The sequence below is a fragment of the Elaeis guineensis genome, chromosome 5, assembly GCF_000442705.2.
Source record: "Elaeis guineensis isolate ETL-2024a chromosome 5, EG11, whole genome shotgun sequence".
Taxonomy (NCBI): domain Eukaryota; kingdom Viridiplantae; phylum Streptophyta; class Magnoliopsida; order Arecales; family Arecaceae; genus Elaeis; species Elaeis guineensis.
This window is the reverse complement of record NC_025997.2, coordinates 13622926-13637471: the sequence shown is the minus strand read 5'-3', so window position 1 is coordinate 13637471 and position 14546 is coordinate 13622926. Positions and strand designations below refer to the sequence as shown.

Below are 14546 nucleotides of genomic sequence, written 5' to 3'. Positions count from 1 at the left end.
CAAATTTGGTATCCTTTGCCAAAAGATTAGTCAGTGGACGTGCTACTTTGCTAAAGTTGGCAATAAACCTTCTATAGAATCAGCATGACCTAAAAATGAACGTATTTCTTTCACAGATTTAGGTGGTGGAAGACTTGCAATTAGATCTATTTTGGCCTTGTCTACTTCAATCCCCTTTTTAGAAATGACATGGCCAAGAACTATTCCCTGTTTGACCATAAACTGACATTTTTTCCAGTTGAGAACTAAGTGCTTCTCCTTACATCGTTCTAGAACTAATTGCAGGTGATTCAGACACTCGGAGAAGGTTAGGCCAAAAATAGAAAAGTCATCCATAAAAATTTCTAGAAATCGTTCTATCATATCTGAAAACATGCTGATCATGCATCTCTGGAAGGTTGCCGGTGCATTACATAGTCCAAAGGGCATTCGTCTATAGGCAAAAGTACCAAATGGACAGGTGAATGTAGTCTTTTCTTGATCTTCAGCGGCTATGGGATCTGGTTGTAACCGAGTATCCATCAAGAAAACAGTAAAACTCTTGTCCGGCTAGTCTTTCCAACATTTGATCAATAAATGGCAAAGAAAGTGATCTTTCCTTGTCGCAGTATTCAACTTTCTATAGTCTATACAGACCTCCATCCCATTTGGGTCCTAGTTGGGATAAGTTCGTTTGCATCATTTTGGACCACTGTTACCCCAGATTTCTTGGGTACTACTTGAACTGGGCTTACCCAAGAGCTATCAGAAATAGGATAAATTATTCACTATCTAGAGTTTCAGAATCTCCTTTTTAACTACATCCTTCATAGCTGGATTAAGCCTTCTTTGGGCTTCTCTTGTTGGTTTAGCCTCTTCCTCTAAGTATATTCTATGTTGAACTATAGAAGGGCTTATTCCTTTGATATCTGCTATGGTCCAACCTATTGCTTCTTGATTTGCTTTTAGAACTGACACTAACTCCTCCTCTTGCTTGGGATCTAGGTCTGATGCAATAATTACAGGCAAAGTTTCTTTGGGTCCTAGATATGCATACTTGAGATGTTCTGGGAGGGGTTTCAGTTCTAAAATGGGTGCTTCCTCTATCGATGGTTTAGGTGATGATTTCACCATCTCAATGATTGGTTCAGTAGGAAGTGTTGATTCCTGATTAATCTGATTTTCTTTAAGTATTTCATTGACATCCTCAGACTCATGGATTAACCAGGGGTTAGACTCTAGGTCGACTTCATCATCACTAATGTCAATGGATTCATAAATACCATCTTGGACTACATTGACATCAGCATGAGAAGAGGATTCCTGTTCTAAGTTAAAAACATTAAGCTCAATGGTCATATTCCAAAGGATAACTTCATTAGACCATTTCGACAATTGATTTCAGCATTGGCCGTAGCTAAGAATGGTCTTCCTAAAATGACAGGTATATGTCCTTTAGGATTCGCAACTGGCTCAGTCTCTAAAAAATAAAATCTACAGGAAAATAAATTTTCAACCTTTATCAAACATCCTCGACCATTCCTTAGGGATCCTGAGAGATCTATCGGCTAACTGTAATGTGATCCCAGTAGGTTGAAGTTTTTCTAATCCTAGTTGCTCATACACCGAATATGGAAGGATATTCACACTAGCTCCTAGATCTAGCAAGGCCTTTTTTATATTGGTTTCTCCAATAACACAAGAAATTGTTGGAGCTCCAGGGTCCTTATATTTAATTGGCACATGGCTAGATAGGTATGAACTGACACTTGCAGCCAAAAATGCTTTCTTTGGTACATTAGTGGTCCTTTTCCTAGTGCAAAGATCTTTTAAAAATTTGGCATAAGTTGGAACCTGATGGATTATATCTAAAAGAGGAATATTAACTTGGACTTGTTTAAATACCTCTAAAATTTTGTCTAAATGTTCAGATTTATTGGATTTCAGTCTGTTTGGAAAAGGAGCTCTAGGACTTTTAAGTACTGGACTAGGTGAATTTTCAGTTTCTGATGCTTGAGGTTGAAAGGTAGTAGTTTTAGAAGGTGACTCGGCAGATGAGTCCTCTATATCATCAAGTGCAACTACCTTATTGTCTATTTTTTTCCCGATCTTAAGGTATGAATGGCATTTACACCATTAACTTGGTTTCCTTGTTGGGGTCGTGGACCATTTTGGTTCCTAGGATTTGGCTCAGGTTGGCTAGGTAACCTACCATGTTCTCGTTCACTAATGGTCGAAGCCAGCTGACTTACTTGCATTTCCAGATGGGCTATAGCTTGGGTGTTATTATTTATGAGTTGACCCGTGGTTTGCATAAAGCTGGTATGTGTCTTCATCATGGCTTCTAGGCTTTTCTCTAAAGAGGTAATTTTCTTGTCATTATCATGGAAGCCTGGCGGTTGTTCATCACTGGGTTGGACCTTAGATTTTGCTGATTGAAATTTGGATTGCCTACATTAGGATTCTGGACCATGAGAAATTCGGGTGATTCCTCCAACCTGGGTTATATGTGGTGCATAAGGATTGTTCAATGGTCCTTGATAGGTGGCATTCACCTGTGCACACTCATTCGAGTAGGAACATTCTTCTAAGATATGGTCTGGTGCATTGCACCCTTTACACATGGGTGCAGATATTTGATTTACATTGGCTGGTCTCTGTAATTCTAAGGCTTCCAATCTACGTGTTAAGGTTGCAATCTTGGCCTCTGATGCTAGGGTTGGTTGAATTTGATGCATTCCTCCTCTTGAAGGTGTAGCTTTATCAGGTTCCCTAGTTGTTTCCCACTGTAAATTTTTCTCGGCTAGGTCTTCTAAGAATTGCCAAGCTTCAGTAGTTTCTTTGTCCATAAATTGGCCTTGGCACATGGACTCTAGCATGGTTCTTGAGTTTGAATCTAACCCCTCATAGATGATCTGGCATAGTCTCCAAGTTTCTATTCCATGGTGTGGGCATTGGGTCAAAAGATTCTTGAAACGATCAAAGTACTTCCAAAATGATTCACCAGCTAGTTGGTAAAATTGATTTATTTCATTCCTAATCCTAGCTGTTTTATGATGGGGGAAATACTTTTTCAAAAATATTCTCACAAAGCCCTCCCAGGTAGTGACAGAATGGTTTGGCAGACTATAAAGCCACTTCTTAGCATTATCCTTAAGGGCAAAGTTGATTAATCTAAGTTTGACCTCATCCTCTGTTAATTGCAGTTTCATGGTTGCACCTCAAATTCTCTAATAAATATATAAGCATCCTCTAATCCTGTGAATTTTGGAAGCATATTTATGATTTGAGGTTTGATTTCAAAATTGTTAGCTGTGGGTTGTGGCAACCTGATACAAGATGGTTGGATGGAGCCAACTGGATAACACAAATCCTTAAGGGTCATGGGTTGGATTGGTTCAGCCATTGGAACAACAGAAATTGACTCAATTCTAACTAGACGACCCGACACTCTTCTCCACACACGAGGTGTATGGTTCTCGATGTTTATATAATTTTTTTTTATAAAATTTTTATGTATAAGAAAAAGAAAGAAAAGAGAAAAAGTTCTAAAGAAAAGATCCTAAGGAGTCCTAAATCTAAAGAAAAGTAACCAAATTAATTTAAATTTTAATAATTTTTTTTTATTTTTCAAACAAGTGAAACAATAAATTAAACTCAATCTATCCTAGGGTTAACCTAAATCTAGACAGCTCCTAACTGTTCCAAGATGACCCTTCAAGCCTTCCAAGTGGAGATTGATCAACTAGTTAGCCAGGTAAGTATAAGAGGTGGGAGGTTCACTCATCGTTGCCTTTCTAGACACCAAACGAGTTGGCCAGGCTAGCAACTGAACCAATTTAACAAACCACCCTCAGGGACTTGCCTAGACACCAACTAATCAAACAACTCAAACTTGGTAGAACTCTTAGGGTTCTTTGTCCTATTGAGCTCGAATTCTTTAAGGTTGACGTCTAATTGATTTTAAGATTAAAGGTCTAGGTAATGCAATATGATGGAGATGGTTTTTGGGCTAAAGAAGGGTAATAAAATCCCCACCTTATCTTGTTAATGGGTTGATGCCCTTAGATTAATTATGAAAATGCAAATACAAATAAACAAGATGACCAAGAATGTAAAAGATTTTAATTTAGAATTTTTTTTTTTATTTTGATATTTTACTTCATGATTATGAAATATCTTTTGTTTTATTTTATTAATTTTTTTTTTGTGATTCAGTAAATTCAAATGATTAGGTCTAAAAGGAAAAGTAATTAACTAAAAATAATAAAAGAGAAATTAGAAGCGCACCTGAGTTTTCCAGCAATCACCAACTAAATCTAGAAACCTAAAGAAAAAAGAAAGAGAGTTATAAAGCACGAAGAACCAATATTTAAAAATAATTTAAAACGTCAAATCCCCGGCAACGGTGCCAAAAACTTGATGTGCAAATCTTAAAATTTGTAAATAAAACCGCAAGCGCACAGTGTGCAGAGTAGCACGATCAGCGAGTACGGGTCGATCCCACAGAGACTTGGTTTAAAAACGATTTTCAAATCTATGCTCAAGCGAGCTTTAACGAAAATCGAAAATCAAAAGTTGTTTGCTAAAGACAATAAGACTAAGGATCTAGGGTTTTTGAATCCACTAGATCTAGATTAGGGAATTCTACCTAGAATTTTTCTTATTGATCCTAACGACTACTCCTCTTGTCTTTCCCAAGCATAGATTATGAAGGGACTAAGGCCCAACGATAACCCATCAAGATTCTTTACAGGGGAGTAGTAACTAGGATCCCTTAGGGTTTTCTCCTCCTATGCACTGAATCAAGCATGAACTATGAAGGGACTCTGACCCAACTGTAGTTCAACAAAAATTCTTGGCAAAAGAGAAAGAAAAAGAAACCCTAAGAAAAAGAAAGAACCCTATGTAAAACCCCTACTCATGATCTATCTTCATCGCAAACCCTAGAAGGGATGCTTAGCTAGACATGATCTAAATCTACTTGCAAAATTTAAATGCAGAAAAATAAACTACCCTAATTTCATAAATTAAACTATCCTAATTGCATAAAATTAAATTGCATAAATTAAACTATCCTAATTGCAACAAAAATAAATTGCATAATGTAAAGAGATAAAATTACATAAAAATAAAATTTTATATAAAAAAAAATTATTACAAAAACCTCAAAGCTGGAGGCTTGAGAAGAAAGCTAAAAACCCCACTATCTAGGGTTACAAGCTTGATCGGAAAGCCACCCCATTAAAACAAGGGCCTTTGGGGGCTTTCTATAGGCATTTGGGGGTTATAAAGTTTTCAAAACTTTAGATGTGGGACTAAGAGATTTTAGAGGGTTGTTAGGGGGGTTTAGGGGCTCAAATCTCACTCAAAAAGCACTTAAATCCATCAAGAAATCCTAGAAATTATTTCAGTCGTCTGATCTTCATCTAAAGGACCCAATTCATCTAATAAATCAAGCCAGAAGTGATTCTGGGCCGTCGGATCACGATCTGGGTGAAGCACTGCCGTTGGATCGCGCTGCAGAGATGGGATCAGGTCGGATGGATCGCGGACCGTCCGATCAAGATGCTGGAAGATTTCGTCCGTTGGATCGCACTGCAGAAGGATCCCGTGTTGTCCTAGTGTTTATTGATTCTTGCAATTGCCTTGATTACGGTTGGATCTTGACCGGCTGCGATGGTGGCCGTCCGATGGCGCAAAAATGTGGAGCGTTGGATCTTGATCAGAGAAGATCGGACCATCGAGTGATGTGAAGTTACCAGGTTGCCCTTCGGACCTTCTTCTCTCTCCTCATGAGCCCTGGACCGCATGCGTGGATCGGGCTCGCGATGCGTTGCGGTGAGCCCAGACTCGCTGATTGGCTGGTTTATGGTGCGTCGATTGATTCATGGTCCAAGCACCTGTTGCTGTAGATCAGGCGGCTAACCAGATCATCAAATCAGTTGATTTTTGACCAATTTTGGCCTGATTTGACTCGGGTTTGACCCAATTGAGTCTTCTTTCTTCATTCTTCAATTTTTAGGTCAATTTAACTCCGTTTTGCGTAAAATTTACGCCGTTGGAATTCTCTTTCCTTGTTCTTTCTATTGATAACCTCTTCTTCTATAAAATATAATAATAAGTATCAATTTTCTAATAAAGTTAGATAATTTAGATATTAATTGATACTTTTTATGTCAATTTGTGACATAAATCAGTCCCCCCGTTGCTTTTCTTAGACACCAATAAATTGACCAGGTCAGTCAACGAAATCAATTAAAGAACCACCTTTAACACTTGCCTAGATACCAATTCATTAATCGACTCAAGAATTAGTTAGCCACTGGTTCTAATCACTACGACTTAATATATATATATATATATATATTTTTTTTTTTTTTCTTTTTTAATGAGGGCTTTAATGGTCACAAGCACATCCTTAAAAATTTAACTGCATGATTATGATCTAATAAATATATATATTAAATAAATCATAACAAAGTTATTTACATAATATAACACATACAGTATGTCATATGCATGCAACTCGTATGTATATATAATTCTATATATAGACATGCTCATATGATTGAACCAATCAAGGTTGGCTCTGATACCACTATTATTTTATGATAGTACAGTAAAAGTATGAATTTCATAATTTTGCATAATAAAATCATAATTCTAAAATCCTAACTCAAGACCTTCTTGGTGATTAACAATCATATATCTAAACATGCATGACACTACAGAAGATATAGAAGAATACCTGTATCGCTAAATCCAACAAAAATTTTGATAGAGCTTCCACTAGGTGCCCAAGTGTTCGCCCTCCAATGGTGATCCATACAGAGACAAGATCAAGACACAAGCCCCTTCAAGACTTTTCTTCACTAATTTGGGCAGCACAACACTCTTCTTGTGTTTTCTTAAACACCCTCCTCCCTTGGCTTGTCTTTCTCCACCTTTTTTTTTATATCTCTTTATCTTCCTTTACTATCCTCCTAAGCCCTTGTCCTAAATCGAACTTGCCCTTACTATATTTGGACTTGTCCTAACAAGGGAAGGAAGAAAGAAATTGGACAAACTAGAGATGAATGTAAGAAAGAAGTGATAGACTTCTGAATACCAAAACATTAGAGACTCCACACTATTTATAATTAGCATGGCGACGTCTATCAATGAGTGTTATCTAATCCACATGCCCCAAATCAAATTTTAGAGGTCTTTCCATGTCTTAAATAGGGAAAAAGTCATATCTGATAAGAGTCCTTCTGTAGGTGAAACTCTCTTATCAGATACAACGTTTTATTCTTCTTTCGCGTGCACCCAATAAAAGATACGATAAGCATCTTTTCGTTAATCAGATTATTTTCAATTTTTTACATGTAGAAACTCTTTTCTTAAATATATAAAAATAAAAAGATTATCTGTCATAAGTGGTGTCTAAGAGACTTAAAGTAGAAGGAGTCTACATGGTCTTTTATCGGTGTTTTCGAAGAGTCGCGTAGCATCAATTTGTGGCACCCTCCTTCTCCACCACATATCAATGCCTCATGCCATCCAAGGGCTTATATTGGAGGCACAATTTAGCTCTTTTAGGCATGGAAAAATTCAAAAATAAGGTGGCGTGGGTGTTTGGTTAAGAGTTCTTAACCAAATGGACTCTTTAATCCATATCTATCCATAACACCAAGTCAAAGCTAACCCAATCCAATTAGGCCAAACCAAATAAGAGGAATTCAATTAGGTGCCAACATTTGGCTAACCTAAATTAGATCCAAATAAATCATGAGCTTAATTAACTCAATTCTATTCAAATTAGAACCGAAATCAAAATCGATTCGATTTTAAGAGCTAGTGTTTGCAACATGTGCTAGCATGTTAACTCTGCAAATTTAATCTAATCCAATTAGATCCTCGATTAGTCTCTTTTATGTATGACCCATTGGGTTTCTCATCTAGCTAGTAGTAGGTCTAGATGCAAATAAACTAAATTTGATTAGAACCTTTCTAATCAATTTAGGTCCGAAAAAAGCTAACCTGAATTCAGCAATTAGAACCTTGTCTAATTTGTGACCAAATTAAACCTTTAATTTGATCAAACCTACAAGTCAAGATTGACATCTAGCAACATATCATGACTACCAAGAAGATATAGAATTTGATAAAAAAAATCAAATATACCTTTCAGTGATAAGTTACCGTGCAACCCAGTCCTTTGATCATCCTGCATCCTGAATATATTTATGAGTATGGTGAAGGGAAGGAAATAGTTTCCCTTCAGAATGTCCAGATTGTATCTAAAATTTTTTTTTAATATTTTATTTATTTAAGGATCAAATCTTTATCGAAATCATAATAGAATCAGGGATCAAATCTCAAATTATCTGATATAAACCTTCACAGAGGCCTGGATATGCAGACCCTCTACTTCGCATGCACGTCAAACGCCACAAGAATGCAGGATGGACTCCAATCCAATTGGCTTCGCAACTCCATCAATTGAGGGATGAGATGTGATGGTGTGACACCTCACACTAGTAGGTGGGATACCCAAGAAGGATCTACTTCCAAGGAGAGAAGGCGGCAACAAAGGGAGAGATGTAGAAGATGAAGGACCTCTCTCTTCACATGCCTATCTCTCTCTCTCTCTTTTTCTCTTCTCTCAATTTGATTTATTTACTATTCTATTCTATTATTTCATCCATAGGTTGAGACATTCTCTATTTATAGATGATTCTCATGATCCAATGAGAGGAGGACTCTTTATTCAAATCTGATTTGAATTGGTCCAATACTCATGAAAGAAGGACTCCTATATGAGATACAATTGCCATCACTTATGACATCGACTTTGCACCCACTCCCACACCCACTTGAGATGCTCCAAATAAGCACCAAACTAATTTTTGATCATACTTCATGAGTGGGTATTTTCAGTGTAAATAGAAATACTCATATCTCATCCAAAACAGATCCGATTCGAAGTCGGTTCGAAATAATTTCGAAAGGCTGTCAATCCTAAACTCTTTAGAACTTTTATACCAAGTCTAACTTAAATTTTAGACCTATTTAAGTCTAATTAATTCAGATCTAATCTAAAATTAATTAATACTTAAATTCAATCTTTCATATGCTCCATGGATCATAGATAAAAATTGTTTATCTCTGGGATTGAACCTGAACCTCATGTGTAGTGCTAGCTAGACATAGTCAACTCTTCAATCCTGTTTGACCCATAACTCAATTCTCAATCAAGTTAGCTTATATGTTCAATCAAATCAAGTACTTCCAGATTGGACATATAAACATAGATCAATTCCTTCCTACTTTGTCTGATTTGTGTGCATGACTCCATAGGTTCAAACACTAAACCGGTAGTATAGGAACCAATTTCTGTACTAATCGTGATACCATCTAGCAATGGTTCTCAATATCCAGATAGGTTGAATTATCACAAAAGAATATTTCAGAACCCATAATCATGGTTACCACATAATTCATTCTTTTGACCCTGGATGCTCTAGGTAAAGGAACCAGATCTAGGGTTTCAGGGTTAGATCTTGAAACTTTTTCAAGATCAGACAGCGAAAGACTAAAATAAATCAAAATTTATTTTTTAAAATCAGAAAATTTTTAGATCTAAGATCCTATTATATGATTATTATATAGCATTAAATCAAAAATTAAAATATATAGAGCATAAACTACATGTTGATCATATCAACATGTTTCTATACTACATCTAATGTATGTATTAAACAATAGATCAGATCTATTACCTTGCAAGTTAGACGTTTTAACCTTGCTGATTCAGACTTGAGGATGATGTTGTAAACCACACACATGTCTGATCTCTAGGAGTTATCCACACGAGCCCACGAATCTTGATCAGAAGTCCTGCTTTAGGAAATCAGCACAGTATGTTAGTACTGCACTGATCCTTCTTCAATGGTTGATCAGGTGCCTCCTTCTTCTTGATTTTGGCTCTTCTAAAGATGAGAAGTAGGAGGAGGAGTTTTACATCTGAGACACTCTCAGAAAACTCAAGATGGAGGAAGAAAAGAGATGAAACTAACTACCCTAGAAGAAGACCCTCTTCTTCTTCTCTTTTCTCTGTCCTAGACACCCTATCTTGTGTCTATTATATCTCCACGACCAAAAAGTTTTTCTTTCTAATTTCTAGATGCCCCAAAAGACTCTCAAGTCTATATATTCACCAAAAATTTTATGAAAAAACTTATTTTATAGAGAGAGATATGATAGAGTCCTTGCCTAGGTCAAATACCTAGTCAAGGCTTATCCAAACATGGCAAGATAAGGGGTGCCCAACTCTTGGGTGCCTCCTCCTTATTTTCGTACATGGACCACCAGAAAAGGGTTCACAATGTGTTTCCTAAAAATCATAAAAATTTTAAAAAAAATCTAAGTAAATTTGATGCAAAAAGGAAAGAGTTTTGGATTTCTAAAACTCTATCTCATAGAATTTGAAATCCAAACTTATTCCTACTTTGATTTGATCCACAACTACTTTCCATGTAAGAAAGAAGAGAGAAAACCTTTTGGATGTAGGAAAGATCTGAGAGAGGACTTTTGTCGCACAAAATAAGAGGAGATTGATGTGGAATAAGAGAGAGGGCATGGGGGGGCTTATGCGACGCAAGGTGGAATCCTAGTCTTACTAGGATTTTATCTTATGACTCGTTTTAATTTGGTTTCTCAAACCAAATCAAACCAAAATTAAATCAATCCAATTAAAATAGGTCTTAATCAAATTAAGAACCTAATTTAATCAGATTAAATTAGATTTAAATTTGATTTAATATTTTAATCAAATTAGAAATTAGGTTGACCCAAGTCCTAATTGAACTAGGATTAGTTTTTTTCTTGCACTTGGCTTATCCAATAAACCAATTGGACTTGATCCAATCAAGTCCAAATCAAATTTAATTAAATAATATTCAATTAAACTTAATCTTAGCCCATTGACTTAATCAAATTATGCCAATTAGCAATCGAATTACTAATCGATCCTCTTGCAACACTTGCACTAGGTTAAATGTCAATCGTATTGATCATTTAACCCTAGAACGATTCTTAATCATTGATCAACCATCCAATCGGATCATAAACTCTAATGTGTGTGACCTCATAGGTCCGAACCTAAGTCAGTAGTATAGAAATAAATTTTTATACCAATCGAAGTGACCATCTAGCAATGGTACCTGACGATCGGATAGGTCGAATGTGTAGAACAACATCCTTAGAACCCATGTGGATATAATTTCCATATAATTCATCCCCTTGATCAAAATGATCATAGGATACCTCAAAGTTCAACTGTCAACTCTGATCAGGTTGTCCACATTGTATTTTAAAATATCAAATCCATCTGATGGATTATCCTGGCCAAGATTTTGCTAAATTGAAATACAGTGACTCATTCTTCTCCAACTCTTGGAGTGGTCAATCCCATCTTGATCACACTTTGACTTCGCAAGTACTTGACTATGCCCAGAAGCCTTCTATCACTGAATTAAAAATTCAGTTAGTCTAGTACCAAAGCACAGTGAGTTGCTTGCAAGTCACTGAGGTGATCTCAAGTCTAAGGGATACTTATACCTATATCCCATCAGAGACATTCTCGATAGCAGAATGCTCTGGAGTTGGTCACGTTCAATGATGATGTACCCTTACATCTCACCTGTATGCCATACCAATGTCTCCACACTCCTTGATTAAGAGGACAACCAACCAATATGGCCTACAGTGACCTATGCTCGATAGAAGCTGTCATCCTTATTAACAGCCTATCATTTGGTCGTGAACAATTTTAAGAACTAATCGATAAATCCTCTCTTTATCAAATCTGAATAGTCCTAAGGACTTCATCATAATAATGGAGTTTATTAGAAGATAAAAGTTTATGATGAAAATATCAAATATATTTTATTTATTAACAAATCAATTACCATACTTGGTTGCTCAACCGTCAATAGCTTGATGATTGGCTTTTGGGATATATTTTCCAACAACTCCCACTAGTCCTATAGCCACTCGGCACAGTATCTAATACCCATTTTTGACTTATGGTTGTCGAACTCCTTTATTATCAGGGCTTTAGTGAAGGGGTCAGCTAGGTTCTCCTTTCCGTCGATCTTCTGAAGGTCGACGTCACCTTGATCCATAATTTCTCAGATCAGGTGGAAGCGGCGCAAAATGTGCTTCGTCTGCTGGTGTGCTTTGGATTTCTTCGCCTGAGCTATGGCACCAGTGCTGTCGCGTAGGGCAGGACCGGACCATCGAGGGAGGATGCTACTCCAAGCTTGGTGATGAATTTTCTCAGCCACACAGCTTTCTTCACGGCATCCGATGCTGCGATATACTCCACCTCACAAACAGAGTCTGCCACAGTATGCTACTTGGAACTCTTCCAGCAGATAGCTCCACCATTCAGAGTAAAGATATAACCCGACACGCTTCTACTATCATCATGATCAAATTGAAAGCTGGAGTCTGTGAACCCCATAAGTTTTAGATCTGACTCGCCATAAACCAACCATTGGTCCTTAGTATTTCTCAAATACTTAAGGATGGCTTTAACCACTTTTCAGTGGTTTTCTCCAGGATCAGATTGGTATCTACTCACAACTCCTAGTGAGTATGCCATATCTAGTCTTGTACATATCATGGCATACATGATAGATCTCACGACCGAAACATATGGGACTCTACTCATACGCTCTCTCTCTTCAGGAGTTGTCGGATAATCTTTCTTAGAGAGAGAAATTCCATGGCCTATCTGTAGATAGCCCTTCTTGGAATTCTCCATGCTGAACCTCTTCAGCACAGTGTCAATGTATGTGGACTGGGATAATCCAAGCATCTTTTTAGATCTATCCCTATAGATCTTCATCCCTAAGATGTAGGATGCTTCACCCAAGTCCTTCATGGAGAACTGTGATGACAACCAAAGTTTTATTCCCTATAGTGTGGGGATGTCATTCTCGATTAAGAGAATATCATCCACGTACAAAATAAGAAATACCACAACTGGACTATTTGCCCATTTATAGATGCAGGCTCTTCTCCATTCTTGATGAAGTCATACGTTTTGATCACCTTATCAAAATACATGTTCCAACTCCGAGAAGCTTGCTTCAATCCATAAATGAATCTCTGAAGCTTGCACACCTTAGACTCATCTATAGATGTAAATCCCTCAGGTTGTATCATATACACCTCTTCGATCAGCTCTCCATTCAGGAAAGCTGTCTTTACATCATTTGCCAGATCTCATAATCCAGATGGGCAGCTATTGCAAGCATTATCCGAATAGATTTGAGCATTGTCACAGGAGAAAATATCTCGTCATAGTCAATACCATAACGTTGACGATATCCCTTGGCAACCAGACGGACTTTATAGGTCTCCACCTTTCCGTCTGTGCCCCTTTTCCTTTTGAACACCCATTTACACCCAATGGGTTTAACCCTTCTGGTGGGTCAACCAATGTCTATACATCGTTGACCTTCATGGACTCTATTTCGGATTTCATAGCTTTAAGCCATTTCTCAAAATCAGATCTTTGCATTGCATCCATATAGGTGATCGGATCCTCATCATTCTCATCAAGTTCGATGGGATCATAGTCCCGGATCAAGAAACTGTAGTATCTGTCTGACTGACGCGATACTCTATCAGATCGCCTTAATGGTGCAGGTACATTGGGCTCCGGATCTGATCTAATCAAATCTGACTCAGGTTCAGCTATTGGTGTCGGTCCTTCTACCTGTTGAACTTCATCAAGTTCAACCTTAGAGGCAACGGTTCCTTCACCAAGAAACTCCTTTTCTAAAAAGATTGCCTTAAGGCTGATGAACACCTTTTTTCATCAGCATGGTAGAAAAAATATCCTTTGGTCTCTTTGGGGTACCCTATGAATGTGCATTTGTCAGACTAGGTCCAAGTTTGTCTGTGACTGATCGTTTGACATAGGTCGGGCACCCCCAGACCCTAAGGAGTGAAAGTGCTGGCTTATGCTCTGTCCATATCTCATATGAAGTCTTAATTACAGACTTACTTGGAACCCTATTTAATAGATAACAGGCCGATTCGAGTGCATATCCCCAGAAGGATATCGGTAAGCTGGCAAAATCCATCATGGATCGGACCATGTCTAACAGAGTCTAATTTCTCCTTTCAGACACATCATTATGTTGTGGTGTTCCTGGAGGAGTCCATTGGGAGAGAATCTCATTCTCTCTTAGATATGTGAGAAACTCACTAGAAAGATATTCTCCTCCTCGATCAAATTGAAGAGTTTTAATACTCTTCCCAGTTTATTTTTCTACTTTACTTTGAAATCGTTTGAACATTTCAAATGAATCCGACTTATGTTTCATTAGATAGACATATTCATTTCTGGATAGATCATCCGTGAAAGTTATGAAGTAGAAATATCCACCTCTAGCACTTGTGCTCATGGACTTGCATATATCAGTATGTACTAGGCCCAAGAGCTCAGTAGCTCTCTCACCTTTTCCAGTAAAAGGTGACTTGATCATTTTACCAAGAAGACA

General features: G+C 37.3%; 1 non-coding gene across 1 annotated transcript; it reads left to right on the top strand.

Annotated features, from left to right (window-relative positions):
* Positions 1-2916: 2916 nt before the first annotated feature.
* Positions 2917-3023, top strand: LOC140858244 (small nucleolar RNA R71). The gene has a single exon (XR_012141811.1). It is a non-coding gene; the product is annotated as a small nucleolar RNA R71 (small nucleolar RNA).
* The last annotated feature ends 11523 nt before the right edge of the window (positions 3024-14546 follow it).